Source organism: Lissotriton helveticus, chromosome 7 (assembly GCF_964261635.1).
Source record: "Lissotriton helveticus chromosome 7, aLisHel1.1, whole genome shotgun sequence".
NCBI lineage: Eukaryota > Metazoa > Chordata > Amphibia > Caudata > Salamandridae > Lissotriton > Lissotriton helveticus.
The window spans coordinates 1,104,823,203-1,104,839,208 of NC_136068.1; positions in this window are offsets into that span (position 1 = coordinate 1,104,823,203).

Below are 16,006 nucleotides of genomic sequence, written 5' to 3' on the forward strand. Positions count from 1 at the left end.
TAATGGGCAGTTGAACATGTTACTCAAACCTCGCTTACTGAGGCGCCTTGAGTGGGCAACCGAGGAACAGACTGGTATTCTAGGCACGTAGGCCCATCGTGCATTCTGTGATGCACAATAGTTAATGTAATTACAAAGCTGCGGGTATACCAGGGTCCAAATTACATTTGGGGATTTTGATTGATGGGTGTCTCTCTCCATCGTTCACTGTCGGGATATTTATTACTGATTGCTTTCGATTTCATGCATGATTTGAAGTAAAGTGATTATTAATTTAAACAAAAGTGTTTGCAGATCAGACAAAAGTACACCGTACGAGCATGGAAAATATAATATCCATGTGCTGTTGCAGCTTAGATGAAAATGACTCTGTACTACAATTCAGTACATCTAAGACCGCAAACAGTTAAGATAAATGTTTAGAGACATTATTTTTATACTTGGCAATGTCGACTGGTGTTTTGGCTTGAACACAGCACAAGATGAATTCCGTTTTTACCACTATTGCAATGCGGCCCCATATCAAGTGAAGGCTGAGACCAGGATGTGTGCATGTTTACAGAAACTGACCATAGCATACATGGTACTCACGAGGCCTGTATGTAGGAATTTGTTTGGGTCTGGTGTATGAAACCTATGCCTAAGACCTATATCAACAATAAGAATAATGACTTGATATTGTACAGTGCTTGATCAGTCTTTTCTACTGTATCTAAGCACTATAATTAAAACGTTACGAACACACACTTTTCTATATTCATTTTACCAACCTACGGGGTATGAAAGGTTGAGTGTGCTCTGCCTGTAGTCAAACATTGACATTCTGCTGCCTGGAAAGAGCATTCTGCTTCTTGAACCATCGTGGCATTTATTCCCTGATGTCCCAGCCAGAGTCAAGGTGACATCACGGTTGGCACTTATGGGACAGCAGATTTGCCAAGTGAGGCACAAGCAACTCTCAAATCATAGATTTTTACATTTATTGTTGAGGTCTGCGAGGTACATGTTATATCTGTAGTTAGTCTCATAAAAAAGTGCTGCTAGTTTGCGTCCTGTTTATTTGTTTGTTATTAAAATACATCTGTGAGGTACTCAGCAATGCATTGTGTTTCAAAGTCTGTTATGAAGCTCTGTGGTTATGCTGAATAAGCAGCTACCTATGTTATATGACACCACTTTATTAATGTAATAACTGCACTTTCACAATTGCTTTATTAACCTTCCTGCTTTCATAAATTTGCTTGAAAACGCACCATTTGTCCACTCTTTTTTCAAAATGTTCTCGGGGGGAAATCCCCCCAAACCCTCCTTAGGGGGTTCGGGATCGCTCACTACGCTCGCTCGCTATGGTGCAGTATGATTATATTTTTACGCCTCACCACTTTCAAATGTCACCAGCCGCCACTGATAACAGGACCTGAAATACAGCAGGCGATGAATGCCACCCATATACTATCAGCAGATCATCCTCAGTCCAATATGGCGTAGACATCACTAATATCCAGGTAGCACCTCCACCACTGTGGAAGTGTCTTTCTGGGCACTGGTGGTTAGGTGCTGTCAATAACAGTGAAGATAAACAAAAGATACTCAGAAACGAATGTTGATTTAAATGTTTTTTCAAAACATGAATTCTTAATATTGGCCTTCTGTTATCACTTCAAATGAACATGTTGAAGTATTCCATCATACATGATCATTGTTGTTACGTATAGATTCCATCCCTTTGTATTTCGGCACTGGGCGTGAGTGTTTGATTGGTTCAGATGCTCCGTCCATCACCACCCCCTTTTGTACCGCTTTGTTCGCCATAAGTTGGCAGGGTATGCTCAGACGTGAGTCCCTTGCTCACTTTGCCACTGGATTCAAGCAAGCCTGGCTGAAGACGGCTGTAATGCCAGAAACCGGTCCTAGGAAGCTTGTTTCCGGTCCAGGGAAGGCATAGCTTGGCAGTTCGGGCTGGACTGTTCCAATGAGGCACAGGGTCAGACTGATTTGCATATGTCTGAACTGGGGTGACAGAGTGGGCTAAAGAACGGTGATGGATTAAACCCAGATCTGTTGACTGGGTGTGAGTGTTTGATTGGTTCAGATGCTCCGTCCATCACCACCCCCTTTTGCACCGCTTTGTTACTTTCCTAGGCACCCACCAGCTCAACCATCAGTACTGGTAGTAAGAGAGCAGCACATGGCTAGAGTGGCTACAAGGACAGCAATCCCTCGTCCAGCTGTGGATACCGCCGGTGCCCAGTGCGACATCAGTGGAGTTCCTTGCCCGGTTCTTACTACTTCCTGGGTTTTCATCTCATGGCTGCGGCTGGCTGGATTTCTGTCATGGGGGAAGCCCAGGATCACTGCCGGGGGCGCACTTCCAGCCTATTCTTCATTTTCTCTGGTGGCTGGGCCCACCCACTGGAGGTGTTGGCATTGCTGGCAACACCGGGGCTCCGGCCCAGTCTTCCACTGGATTCCGTTGCAGCGAGCAGTACTTGAGCTGGGGATGAAGGAGGGTCGGGAGAACACTTCCACACGTAAGCTCTCCCCTCCTGTGGGCCCAGCCTGTCGGCCAAATGCTGCGTGCTACACCCTTCCTGGGCTTCAACCAGCCAAAAGTCAAGCGTCCCCATAGCCTTATTTTTATAAAGGGGGATTGCCCAATAAAGCGCTTTCCCCGTGCTTTTTGGCACGCCAGGCAGCTCCCTTCTCCTCAAGATGGGGATTACAGCGCTCACTATGCATAGTTTGGCAAATGCAAAAAGAACTGTCCAGTCCTTTCTGCTGCCCAATGCAAGTAAAAGCACACCAGCTTTGTAAAACAAAGGGGAAGCACCAAGGCTCTTGTAAAATAGAGCGCACGCAGCAGAACATTCCCAAAGCAAAGGAAAAGTGCACAGAACCAAGACTTTTCCAAAAACAGGAGGCCAGCACACACAAGCCCTTGGAGATTCTCCACAAGCAGATTCCACAGCAGGGCAAAAAGAGTCAGTCCTTTTCCTCTACCACAGACAGAAGCAGCAACTGCAGGCCAGCTGACTCCTCACACAGAAAAAGCAGTGCTCCTTACACATTTATTCCGCTCTTCTTCTTGACAGGGTTCTTGTGTTCCTTGAAGTAATCTAAAGTCCTGGAGATTTAGGTGCAATACTTATACCCATTTTCTCATTGTTGTCTTTGTTGTAAGGGTCTCTGAACCCAGTCCAAACCCGTCCTGTCCTCCCTGCTGCAGCATGACCACAGGGGCGGAGATAACATTGTGAAACAGGAAACGCAGCCTATTCAGGTGCAAATTAAACTTGTCCCACCACTCTAAATACAGACCAGGTCTATTCAGCCTAGCGGTGAGTCACCCAGGCAAGGTAGGGCACACCTCAACCCCCTAGTGACTGTCTAGAGTGAATGCCACATCCCAGCTCCTGTCACTCAAACACCTCCCGGTATTATCCTCGGGCACCAATGTGTCAAGATCTAGCTTGCGTCTAGATCAGGGGTCTCCAACCTTTTGTGTAGTCAGAGCTACTTCTGGCCAGTGAAAATTGTCGTGAGCTACTGAACCCGAAGCAACTCGCGCATTTTTCCGAGAGACTCCCCACGCCTAGTTTCATTGACTTTAAGCCTAATTTCATCAGAGCCCATATTGTGGTTTGAACAAAATACCCAAGACAGGCCTGACTTAAGAGTTCCCTAGAACACCAAAAGTAATTACTTTGGATTTGTGACGCTTCAAGACATTTCATTTAATAGGTCCAAAATTAAGGTCCAAAATTTCAGAGACACTGCTAACAAGTACAAATTACAAAACGATAAAGTAGTGCTATCACAAAATTAGCTGCAATACACCATATAATTTGTCTTTTTTACTGCATGATTTTGTCAAACTTGCTGCATAATTTGGTCCCCCAGTGCCACATAATGCCAGTGGCCCTGAACCATGACTTAACAGTCATGCCCCCTCAATCCCATACCGCCCATACCCCTCTACTCTCCCCCCGTCTCATCATGAGCTTGGTCTTGACTACTGGACACAGATAACTGCAGAGTTGTAAGAGGCAGTGGTACCCAAGGGCTTGTGGAATGTGAGCAATCAGACAGCAGCACGAAAATCCTACTGCTGATCCTGGCTGTATCTATTTTTACCTGCCTGCCAAGTAACGGTAACCTTGTCACATGTGCCTTTCAACGTTTTATTGCTTTTATTGTATTGCCTGTATTATCATTGTTGTGTCTGTGACTGCTGTTGTCTGTCTTCCCCCGCTGCCTGTATGTGGTCCATGCCCCTTTTTCTTCCCTCTGTTCCCCTCACTGTCCCCGTGCTCTCTTTGCCCGGTCTTTCCATTTGTACCCCTCGCTGCCCCTGTGCCTCTCTGCCCGTTCTGCCTTCTGTTCTTAGCTGCCGCTATATTTCTGTATTCTGTAATTTGCCTCTGTGCCATTCGTTTTTTGTGCCCGTCTGCCCTCTGTGCACTCGTTTTTCCCTGTTTTTTGTGCCTTTCTGTCCTCTGTTCCTCTCGTTTTTTGTGCCTTTCTGGCCTCTGTTCCACTCGTTTTTGTGCCTTTCTTCCCTCTGTTCCACTCGTTTTTGCTTCGTTTTTTGTGCCCTTCTGTCCTCTGTTCCAATCATTTTTTGTGCCCTTCTGCCCTCTGTTCCACTCATTTTTGCTCCATTTTTTGTGCCCTTCTGCACTCTGTTCCACTTGTTTTCCCCTTGTCTTTTGTGCCTTTCTGCCCTCTGTTCCACTCGTTTTCCCCTTGTTTTTTGTGCCTTTCTGCCCTCTGTTCCACTCGTTTTTTATGCCTTTCTGCCCTCTGTTCCACTAGTTTTTTCTTCATTTTTTGTGCCCGTCTGCCCTCTGTGCCACTCGTTTTTTCCTGTTTTTGTGCCCTTTTGCCCTCTGTCCCACTCGTTTTTCCTTCGTTTTTTGTGCCCGTCTGCCCTCTGTGCCACTCATTTTTCCCTGTTTTTTTTGCCCTTCTGCCCTCTGTTCCACTCGTTTTTGCTTCATTTTTTGTTGCCCTTCTGCCCTCTGTTCCACCTGTTTTTTGTGCCTTTCTGCCCTCTGTTCCACTCGTTTTTCCTTCCTAACCGGCGCTCTCTGATGCCTTGTCAGCCATCCCTCTCACGGGATCCCTAATTCCACCATCGAGCTTACCTGCGGTGGAAGTCACGTCTCCCACTGCTCCGCGCTGGCACACGATGATGATGTCACAAGAGTCAGACTCTCACGGGAGGAGTCTGCAGCTCCAGGAGAGGAGCATCATCCTCTTCGGCCGCCCCCACCCCAGCTTGGCTCCAATCCGAGCGGCTGGTTTGGGTGAGGACGAGCAAATGGAGCCGGAAAGCCTAATAGCCCAAAATACCACCAAATACTACTGAAGGGCTACACGAGCTACTCCCGGGGTCTCCGTGAGCTACGGGTAGCTCGCGATCGACCGGTTGGAGACCCTAGGTCTAGATCATACCTGGGCCCAAGCTTCAATGACGTACCGCTGTCTCTGCAGTCGGCGTCTGACATTAGTGCTCGAGGATAATACTGGGATGCTCATAATTAACTGAATTAACCTGCATGGACCTTTTTGAAGCACTGGCTGCTAATTATCAGCCCTCTCTCTGATTTCAAATAGACAATATTTTAATGGAAACAACTACAACTTGAAAATGTTCGTGTAGCTCCCTAAGGGCCATTCAACACTTGAATTTAACATCTGGAAGATGGTCCAGCTGAGGTCTACCATATATACCGAAACGTCGACAATCACACCTATTTTCGCTTTGAATTATTTTTATTAAGGTTCTGCTTTCTGTTTGATCAGTCACATCTTCCTGTTGCATATATTGTTAGAAAGAGGTGTTCACATTAGTGACAATGAGGTGTTTGTATTATCAAATCATCTGGAATCCTCAGCTGCTATGCATTGTTTTATACAGACATTTATGTCAGTCTTTTGTACTCTTTGAAAGTTTTTTCATGATAAATTAACTTTTTGAAACATTTACACCCGTCTAAGACCCTTAGTAGCAGATTTGTTCTAATAGAAATGAGTCAATTACATTTCTAAATAACTCAATGTAATCTACTAGATAGAGCTTGCGATCATTATCTGCATATTGAATGCCAAAATTGTGTGTAAGTTAGAAAATCCCTTTTAGACATACTTACCTGCTAATACAATGCTTACCCAAGCCTCAAAGGGCGTATTCGGTTTCCCACTTTTTCTTGTAGCACTTTCTAAAAGTGGCATTTTCAAAGGCAGAATTTAAAAACAAAAAGGTGCGTTAATAAATTCGGAGTTCAGAGAGCCAAAACTCCATTTTTTGGTCGAGCCTGGGCAGCGTGTGCACTGCTCTGCGAGACATACTGTTTTCAGGTAGGGACTTGAAGCACCACCCACTCTACACCCACATTTTTGATTGACTTGTGTCATTGCCCACTGTAAACTGTGGCTGCTCATTGGTCAATAGGCTTAGTAGTCTCTCCTTAGTTCTGCTATGTCCTATTTTAGAACCTCTAATGGCGACCCCCACTGTTACGTGTGTTGTTACTCCGTAGGATTTAATTACAGCCTCTGAGCACTATTTTCTCAAATAGCTTTGTCCTGCCTGCTGTTGTGGGTAGGGCATGTTGTCTCCTAACGTTTTTTAATACAAATGTATAGCACAAACACATTTGCAGTAGGTCTCACATTTGCGAGAGCTTAAGCTACTGGCATTGTAAATTACAATGCCTTTTATTTATCTGTTTTATAAACAACACATAAATTAGAACCATGTAATTTACAATGCCAATAGCTCAAACTTCATACGTGCGAGACCTATTGATTTGCAAATGCTTGTTATAGCTTGTCCCTGTGGAAAACTACATGTGTATAGCCCCAATGATAAGTTTATAGGATAGACAGCCTTTCAATAGTGAAAAATTAAATACACAGTATTTCACTATCAGGACATGCTACACACATTCTATTCCATGTCCTACCTTTCACATACACTGCACCCTGCCCATGGGGGTTCCTCAGGCCTACCCTGGGGGTGCCTTACATGTAAGGAAAGAAAAGGTTTGGGCCTGGCAAGAGGGTGCACTTGCAAGAACAAAGTGGCCGTTTACAACTGCGTGCACAGACTCTACATGGGAGTGGCACTACAAGTGCTGCAAGCCCACTAGTAGCTTTTTATTTACAGGCCCTGGCACACACCACACACCATACATACTTTACTAAGGACTTACCAGTAAATCAAATAAGCCACTTATGGATAACCAATCATTGTCACAATTTATACAGATTTACAACAAGGGGTGGTGATGGACAGAGTCTCTGAATTAAGCAGAGTACTCTCACCCAGTCAAGAGATCAGGGCTAGATCCAACACCGTTTTTTTAGCTCATTGCACCATCCCAGTTTCAGAACCTGGCTGTATGCAAATTAGTCTGTCCCTGGCCCAGTGCATCATGGGAACAGGGCAGACCAGACTACAAAAGCCAATTCTTACACTGGGAAGGAAACAAGCTTCCGGGGACCGGTTTCTGGCATTTCAGCCGTCTTCGGCCCGGCTTGCTTGAATCCTGATGGTGCAATGAGCAAAGGACTCACATCTGAGTATACCCTTCCACGCTTAGGGTGGACAAAATAATTTACAACAAGGGGTGGTGATGGACAGAGTCTCTGAATTAAGCAGAGTACTCTCACCCAGTCAAGAGATCAGGGCTAGATCCAACACCGTTTTTTAGCTCATTGCACCATCCCAGTTTCAGAACCTGGCTGTATGCAAATTAGTCTGTCCCTGGCCCAGTGCATCATGGGAACAGGGCAGACCAGACTACAAAAGCCAATTCTTACACTGGGAAGGAAACAAGCTTCCGGGGACCGGTTTCTGGCATTTCAGCCGTCTTCGGCCCGGCTTGCTTGAATCATGATGGTGCAATGAGCAAGGGACTCACATCTGAGTATACCCTTCCACGCTTAGGGTGGACAAAATAATTTACAACAAGGGGTGGTGATGGACAGAGTCTCTGAATTAAGCAGAGTACTCTCACCCAGTCAAGAGATCAGGGCTAGATCCAACACCGTTTTTTAGCTCATTGCACCATCCCAGTTTCAGAACCTGGCTGTATGCAAATTAGTCTTTCTCTGGCCCAGTGCATCATGGGAACAGGGCAGACCAGACTACAAAAGCCAATTCTTACACTGGGAAGGAAACAAGCTTCCAGAGACCGGTTTCTGGCATTTCAGCCGTCTTCGGCCCGGCTTGCTTGAATCCTGATGGTGCAATGAGCAAGGGACTCACATCTGAGTATACCCTTCCACGCTTAGGGTGGACAAAATAATTTACAACAAGGGGTGGTGATGGACAGAGTCTCTGAATTAAGCAGAGTACTCTCACCCAGTCAAGAGATCAGGGCTAGATCCAACACCGTTTTTTAGCTCATTGCACCATCCCAGTTTCAGAACGTGGCTGTATGCAAATTAGTCTGTCCCTGGCCCAGTGCATCATGGGAACAGGGCAGACCAGACTACAAAAGCCAATTCTTACACTGGGAAGGAAACAAGCTTCCGGGGACCGGTTTCTGGCATTTCAGCCGTCTTCGGCCCGGCTTGCTTGAATCATGATGGTGCAATGAGCAAGGGACTCACATCTGAGTATACCCTTCCACGCTTAGGGTGGACAAAATAATTTACAACAAGGGGTGGTGATGGACAGAGTCTCTGAATTAAGCAGAGTACTCTCACCCAGTCAAGAGATCAGGGCTAGATCCAACACCGTTTTTTAGCTCATTGCACCATCCCAGTTTCAGAACCTGGCTGTATGCAAATTAGTCTTTCTCTGGCCCAGTGCATCATGGGAACAGGGCAGACCAGACTACAAAAGCCAATTCTTACACTGGGAAGGAAACAAGCTTCCGGGGACCGGTTTCTGGCATTTCAGCCGTCTTCGGCCCGGCTTGCTTGAATCCTGATGGTGCAATGAGCAAGGGACTCACATCTGAGTATACCCTTCCACGCTTAGGGTGGACAAAATAATTTACAACAAGGGGTGGTGATGGACAGAGTCTCTGAATTAAGCAGAGTACTCTCACCCAGTCAAGAGATCAGGGCTAGATCCAACACCGTTTTTTAGCTCATTGCACCATCCCAGTTTCAGAACCTGGCTGTATGCAAATTAGTCTGTCCCTGGCCCAGTGCATCATGGGAACAGGGCAGACCAAACTACAAAAGCCAATTCTTACACTGGGAAGGAAACAAGCTTCCGGGGACCGGTTTCTGGCATTTCAGCCGTCTTCGGCCCGGCTTGCTTGAATCCTGATGGTGCAATGAGCAAGGGACTCACATCTGAGTATACCCTTCCACGCTTAGGGTGGACAAAATAATTTACTACAAGGGGTGGTGATGGACAGAGTCTCTGAATTAAGCAGAGTACTCTCACCCAGTCAAGAGATCAGGGCTAGATCCAACACCGTTTTTTAGCTCATTGCACCATGCCAGTTTCAGAACCTGGCTGTATGCAAATTAGTCTGTCCCTGGCCCAGTTCATCATGGGAACAGGGCAGACCAGAGTACAAAAGCCAATTCTTACACTGGGGAGGAAACAAGCTTCCGGGGACCGGTTTCTGGCATTTCAGCCGTCTTCGGCCCGGCTTGCTTGAATCCTGATGGTGCAATGAGCAAGGGACTCACATCTGAGTATACCCTTCCACGCTTAGGGTGGACAAAATAATTTACAACAAGGGGTGGTGATGGACAGAGTCTCTGAATTAAGCAGAGTACTCTCACCCAGTCAAGAGATCAGGGCTAGATCCAACACCGTTTTTTAGCTCATTGCACCATCCCAGTTTCAGAACCTGGCTGTATGCAAATTAGTCTGTCCCTGGCCCAGTGCATCATGGGAACAGGGCAGACCAGACTACAAAAGCCAATTCTTACACTGGGAAGGAAACAAGCTTCCGGGGACCGGTTTCTGGCATTTCAGCCGTCTTCGGCCCGGCTTGCTTGAATCCTGATGGTGCAATGAGCAAGGGACTCACATCTGAGTATACCCTTCCACGCTTAGGGTGGACAAAATAATTTACAACAAGGGGTGGTGATGGACAGAGTCTCTGAATTAAGCAGAGTACTCTCACCCAGTCAAGAGATCAGGGCTAGATCCAACACCGTTTTTTAGCTCATTGCACCATCCCAGTTTCAGAACCTGGCTGTATGCAAATTAGTCTGTCCCTGGCCCAGTGCATCATGGGAACAGGGCAGACCAGACTACAAAAGCCAATTCTCACACTGGGAAGGAAACAAGCTTCCGGGGACCGGTTTCTTGCTCATTGCACCATCAGGATTCAAGCAAGCCGGGACGAAGACGGCTGTAATGCCAGAAACCGGTCCCCGGAAGCTTGTTTCCTTCCCAGTGTAAGAATTGGCTTTTGTAGTTTGGTTTGCCCTGTTCCCATCATGCACTGGGACAGGAACAGACTAATTTGCATACAGCCAGGTTCTGAAACTGGAATGGTGCAATGAGCTAAAAAACGGTGTTGGATCTAGCCCTGATCTCTTGACTGGGTGAGAGTATTCTGCTTAATTTAGAGACTCTGTCCCTCACCACCCCTTGTTGTAAATAATTTTGTCCACCCTAAGCGTGGAAGGGTATACTCAGACATGAGTCCCTTGCTCATTGCACCATCAGGATTCAAGCAAGCCAGGCCGAAGACGGCTGTAATGCCAGAAACCGGTCCCCGGAAGCTTGTTTCCTTCCCAGTGTAAGAATTGGCTTTTGTAGTTTGGTTTGCCCTGTTCCCATCATGCACTGGGACAGGAACAGACTAATTTGCATACAGCCAGGTTCTGAAACTGGGATGGTGCAATGAGCTAAAAAACGGTGTTGGATCTAGCCCTGATCTCTTGACTGGGTGAGAGTATTCTGCTTAATTCAGAGACTCTGTCCCTCACCACCCCTTGTTCTAAATAATTTTGTCCACCCTAAGCGTGGAAGGGTATACTCAGACATGAGTCCCTTGCTCATTGCACCATCAGGATTCAAGCAAGCCGGGCCGAAGACGGCTGTAATGCCAGAAACCGGTCCCCGGAAGCTTGTTTCCTTCCCAGTGTAAGAATTGGCTTTTGTAGTTTGGTTTGCCCTGTTACCATCATGCACTGGGACAGGAACAGACTAATTTGCATACAGCCAGGTTCTGAAACTGGGATGGTGCAATGAGCTAAAAAACGGTGTTGGATCTAGCCCTGATCTCTTGACTGGGTGAGAGTATTCTGCTTAATTCAGAGACTCTGTCCCTCACCACCCCTTGTTGTAAATAATTTTGTCCACCCTAAGCGTGGAAGGGTATACTCAGACATGAGTCCCTTGCTCATTGCACCATCAGGATTCAAGCAAGCCGGGCCGAAGACGGCTGTAATGCCAGAAACCGGTCCCCGGAAGCTTGTTTCCTTCCCATTGTAAGAATTGGCTTTTGTAGTTTGGTTTGCCCTGTTCCCATCATGCACTGGGACAGGAACAGACTAATTTGCATACAGCCAGGTTCTGAAACTGGGATGGTGCAATGAGCTAAAAAACGGTGTTGGATCTAGCCCTGATCTCTTGACTGGGTGAGAGTATTCTGCTTAATTCAGAGACTCTGTCCCTCACCACCCCTTGTTGTAAACAATTTATACAGATGGCATATGCACTTTAGCACTGAACAGTAGTGGTAAAGTGCCCAGAATCCTATTGCTTACAAAAAAAAGGTCTGAAAAAGATTATAGGAGGCAAAAGGCAAAAGTCTGGGATGACCCTGTGGAGAGGGCCATTCTAACAGTATGACAGTTTCTCTATAGGTCTGTGAATGGGTGTGACAGTGTAAATAGGTGTGACAGTGTCTTTGTTGATATCTGAATGGTTGTGGCAGATCCTGTATGGGTTTGGCAAATTGGAGTGACACAGTGTACATGGGTATTTGAATGGGTGTGACAGTGTCTGTTTTGGTACATGAATGGGTGTGGCAGTGTATCTATGTGTTTGTGAATGGGTATGGCAGTGTATGGGTTTCTCAATAGGTGTAACAGTGACTATATAGGTTTGTGAATATGTGTCACAGAGTCTCTATGGGTATGTAAATGGGTATCACAGTGTCTCTATGGTAAGGTAAAGGTAAATTTATTGTGCATAGTTCATTAAAACCAGTGCAAACATTTTACAAAAAAAGGTTTTAAAATATCATAAGAAAATTGATTAATTAATCATCATTAAAAAGAGCATACAATATAAAGGCCGATCTAATGTCCAGGAACATCTCTCTTAAGGCAGGAGAGCATGTTTCCTTAAGTTCTGATTAGCGCCTATATATTTCCTGTGTCAATGGTCGGAATGTTTTTTTAACAGTTTTTGCTCGATTAATCCAAGGAACTTTACATATCTGCAGTTCAGTTTCGTGTTTGCAGGGTTCAAGCAAGCCAGCACCGCTTGCCTTCTAGTGCGAGTTCCTATGTGCTTGAGCTGGTCCTTTAAGAGCTGTTGGCGGGCTGGTCGAAGCTCTTGACAGAGACAGGTCATATGAAGTATGTCACCCTTCTCTGTATTGCAAAAGGTGCAGGCATCATGGCCATCGCTCCTGAGCCATGGTGGAAAATGCTCTCTGATGGGCAAAACCCCTAGTCTGTGTTTCAAGAACTTCAATTTTGTTGCCTTGTGATAGCCCTGACTGAAATATGGTTGTGGTGTCAAGGATTTATAGGAATTTAGAATCATCCATGCATGATTTCTTTTGGCAAATGTCTCTTTGTCCTCTAATAGTGAAAGGGATTTGACGGTTTTCCAAACCAATTTTTTAAACACATTATGCCCGAGTTGCATGTCCCAAATCGCTGATAGGTTAGTGGCCCCCAAGGCTGCCTTCAGATAAGATCTTGCCTGAGATACGTCCCTGCTTTGAATATCTTGCCATAGCAGCGAATTTAGAGTGTTAGTAGTAGCAGAACAAAGTTTGTGGCAGCAGATAATATAAGCACCCTGTCTTGCAAGAACTTGTTTTTGTAATCCAAATTCCAACCTGAGTTGGGCGGGCGATGTGTAGGATGGGAGCGAAACCATTGATCTGTAGGCTTTTGTCTGGATTATGTCCAGGTTCTTGGAGTCTCTCCCGCGTAGTGCCTCACTGCCATAGCAAATGGAAGGTAGTAACTTAGCCTGGATGACTTTCAGATAAGGAGTCAGAATTGGTCCCGTCAGTTTGTTGGCTATACTTTTTACTGTGACGGCAATGCAAGACCCTCTCCTTTTTGCTTCCTGCTTTTGCTGTGAGAATGAACCGTCTCGGTCAAAGATGACTCCCAGATATTTATAAACGGATGCTGGCTCTATTTTTTGGCTGCCCAGTGTCCAAGACTTTTGAAGCTTTTTTTGTATATTTATCGACATGGTGCGTATTTTGCTCAAATTTATTTTTAGTTTGTTTTCCGTGGCATACCTATGCATTTGATTCAGAAGCTGCTGGAGGCCGATGTAGGTATGGCTAAGTAACACGATATCATCTGCGTACAGAAGGTTACTCAGAGATTTCCCTCCCAGCCTCGGGGAGTGGGAGTTGCATGTGTTTAGTATGCCTGATAGATCCGCCATGTACAGATTGAACAATATTGGGGCAAGCACGCACCCTTGCTTGAGTCCTTTGGTGGTACAGACTTTAGATGACAGATGTGTGCCGCCTCCTAGCTTCACCTGCACCCAGGTATCAGAGTGGAGAAGCTTCAGCATGCTTAAAGTTGGCTGCGGTATTCCCCATTGTGCAAGTTTCTCCCAGAGTCTGTCTCTCTCAATGTTATCATACGCCGCACTAAAATCAATGTAGCACATGTGCAGCGGCAGTTTTTTTGTTTTTGCTGCATCAATCATTAGAGAGATAGCCAGAATATTTGTAGCTGTTCCAGTATTTTTCGGGAAGCCAGTCAGGTTCAATGGTATAATCTGATTTAAATCCGCCCATGACACAATATCCTCTTAGATAGTTCCCGCAAAGTATTTTGCCTCATTATCAAGGAGGGCTGCTAGGCGATAGTTGTTTGGGTCCATTTTATCACCTTTTTTATATATGGGGACAATCGTCGGCCCTCTCCAGGAGTCTGGGATTTTATTTAGAAGTCTGACTTCCGAGAATAACAGTTGCATAATAGTAGCCCATTCTATGTTCTTTTCCTTAAAAAGAGCTGCCGGTATGCCATTAGGTCCTGGAGCGCCTTCTTTCCTACCCTTACAAATCTGTTTTGTTATTAGTGTTATTTGCTGAGTGGCTGGTGCATCCATGATGTTTTCGGGTAGGCCTTGCTCCCTCTTGATCAGGGGCTCCGACAAGGGCGTTATAGAATCGGGCTCTTTGTCGTTGGATTCTTGTGGTCCTGCCTGTTCCGGGTAGTTGTTGAAGTGGCTGGAGAGATAGTTGATCCATGACTGTTCCATGATGGGCGAGCCTGGTTCTTTGTATTGTGGACGCAGAATCCTGTTCACTGATTGCCAAAAGCGTGCACTATTACTGCTTTTGGTATCATATAGTAGTTTTGCCCATGTTTCGTTTTCAGCATTTTTTTTATATTCCATTTTATGCGTTTGAGCTCCGCTCTTTGTTTCCTCAGCTCTATCCGAAGATATGCATTTTCGGGGGTCGATCTTAACTTCCTTAAGGTCAAGTTAACTAGTCTTTTGTGTTGCCTTAATTGTACTCTCAATCCTCTTTTTAAGTTGGTTTTGCTGCCCTCGTTGTGAGGATTGCTTTTTGGGGCGGACTTAGTTGCCAGTTCTCGTAACAGAGATCCAGTGTATTGCTCCCAATGTTGGATGTGCCCGGCCGCATTAATTTTTTATGTGTTATATAGTTGGAGGGCAGTTTCGGCCAGAGTTATTAGATTGGTTGACGTACATTTGATCCTTTTTTGATTAATGGAATGGATCGCCCCTATCGTTTTGTCTGGCCTAAATGCAGTGGGCGTCTTTGCTGTTAGATGGCATTCCTGGGGGCTATGGTCGCTTTCGCCCTTGTCCCCCATTCTGAATCCCAGGATGTGGGGAAATAGGGCCAGACTGGCAAATGTATAATCCAGGATGGAGCTGGTTGTTTGTGAGTAGAATGTTTCTACTGACGGAGTGTCAGTAATAAATCTTCCATTTAGTGCCCGAAGGTTTTGATGTTCTAGATCTTTAAGTAAAGCGTTGTTTGGATGCTTTTTCCTGCGTGGCGGGGAGCTTTGCGGTGGTATGGTGTAGATTTTATTTAAAGCCAGAGCCTCTTCTTCTGCTGATAAGCCAAGCATGTTTTGATTGAAGTCCCCTGTCAAAAGGAAGAGTGGTTTTTCCATATGAGAGACGTACTCCGCTAGTTGGTTGGAAATTGAATTGGAGTCTTTGACTCTGTGTTTGGGGTGGACGTATGCGTTAACCAGGCATATCTCTTCTTCTTTGTTGCCAAGCTGTAATTTTATCTTTACTGATAAAGTTGTGGATGTGGAAGAGTCCATAAGAGCTGCCAATGAGATTGTTGTAGTGGATATATATGTGGCCAAACCTCCTGTCTGGTGACCAAATCTGTTAGTTCTATTTGCTGCTGTTGAAAAACAAGTGAAACCCGTAATGTGTTGTGTGGATGTTAACCAGGTTTCTTGCAGCATTACTATGTCAAATAAAGAGATGTACTTTTGAAAGTCCGGGTCATCCATTTTTGATGCTAGGCCATTTATATTCCATGAGCAAATGCCTATAGATGGCACCCTGCCCTTTGTATAATCTCCTATTTGTTGGTGGCATCAGGCCTCTTCGGGTCGTGTGAAGATCGTTCGAGATAGTGTTTCCCTCGTTAATGCTTGGTTTTGGTGTAAAGCCCCCCTAAAACTAGCTTCTGTCCGTCCCCGGGGACTGCATGTGTTTTTGTTTGGCGAGCATCCTCTCAAGAACTTAGTCGTGGTAAGAGTGCGAGTCTGGTGGACCTTTGGCATTGGCCAACGCCCACTTGTTGTGTGTGCTGCTGCCACCCTCGGCCTGTCTTCCAAACGCTGC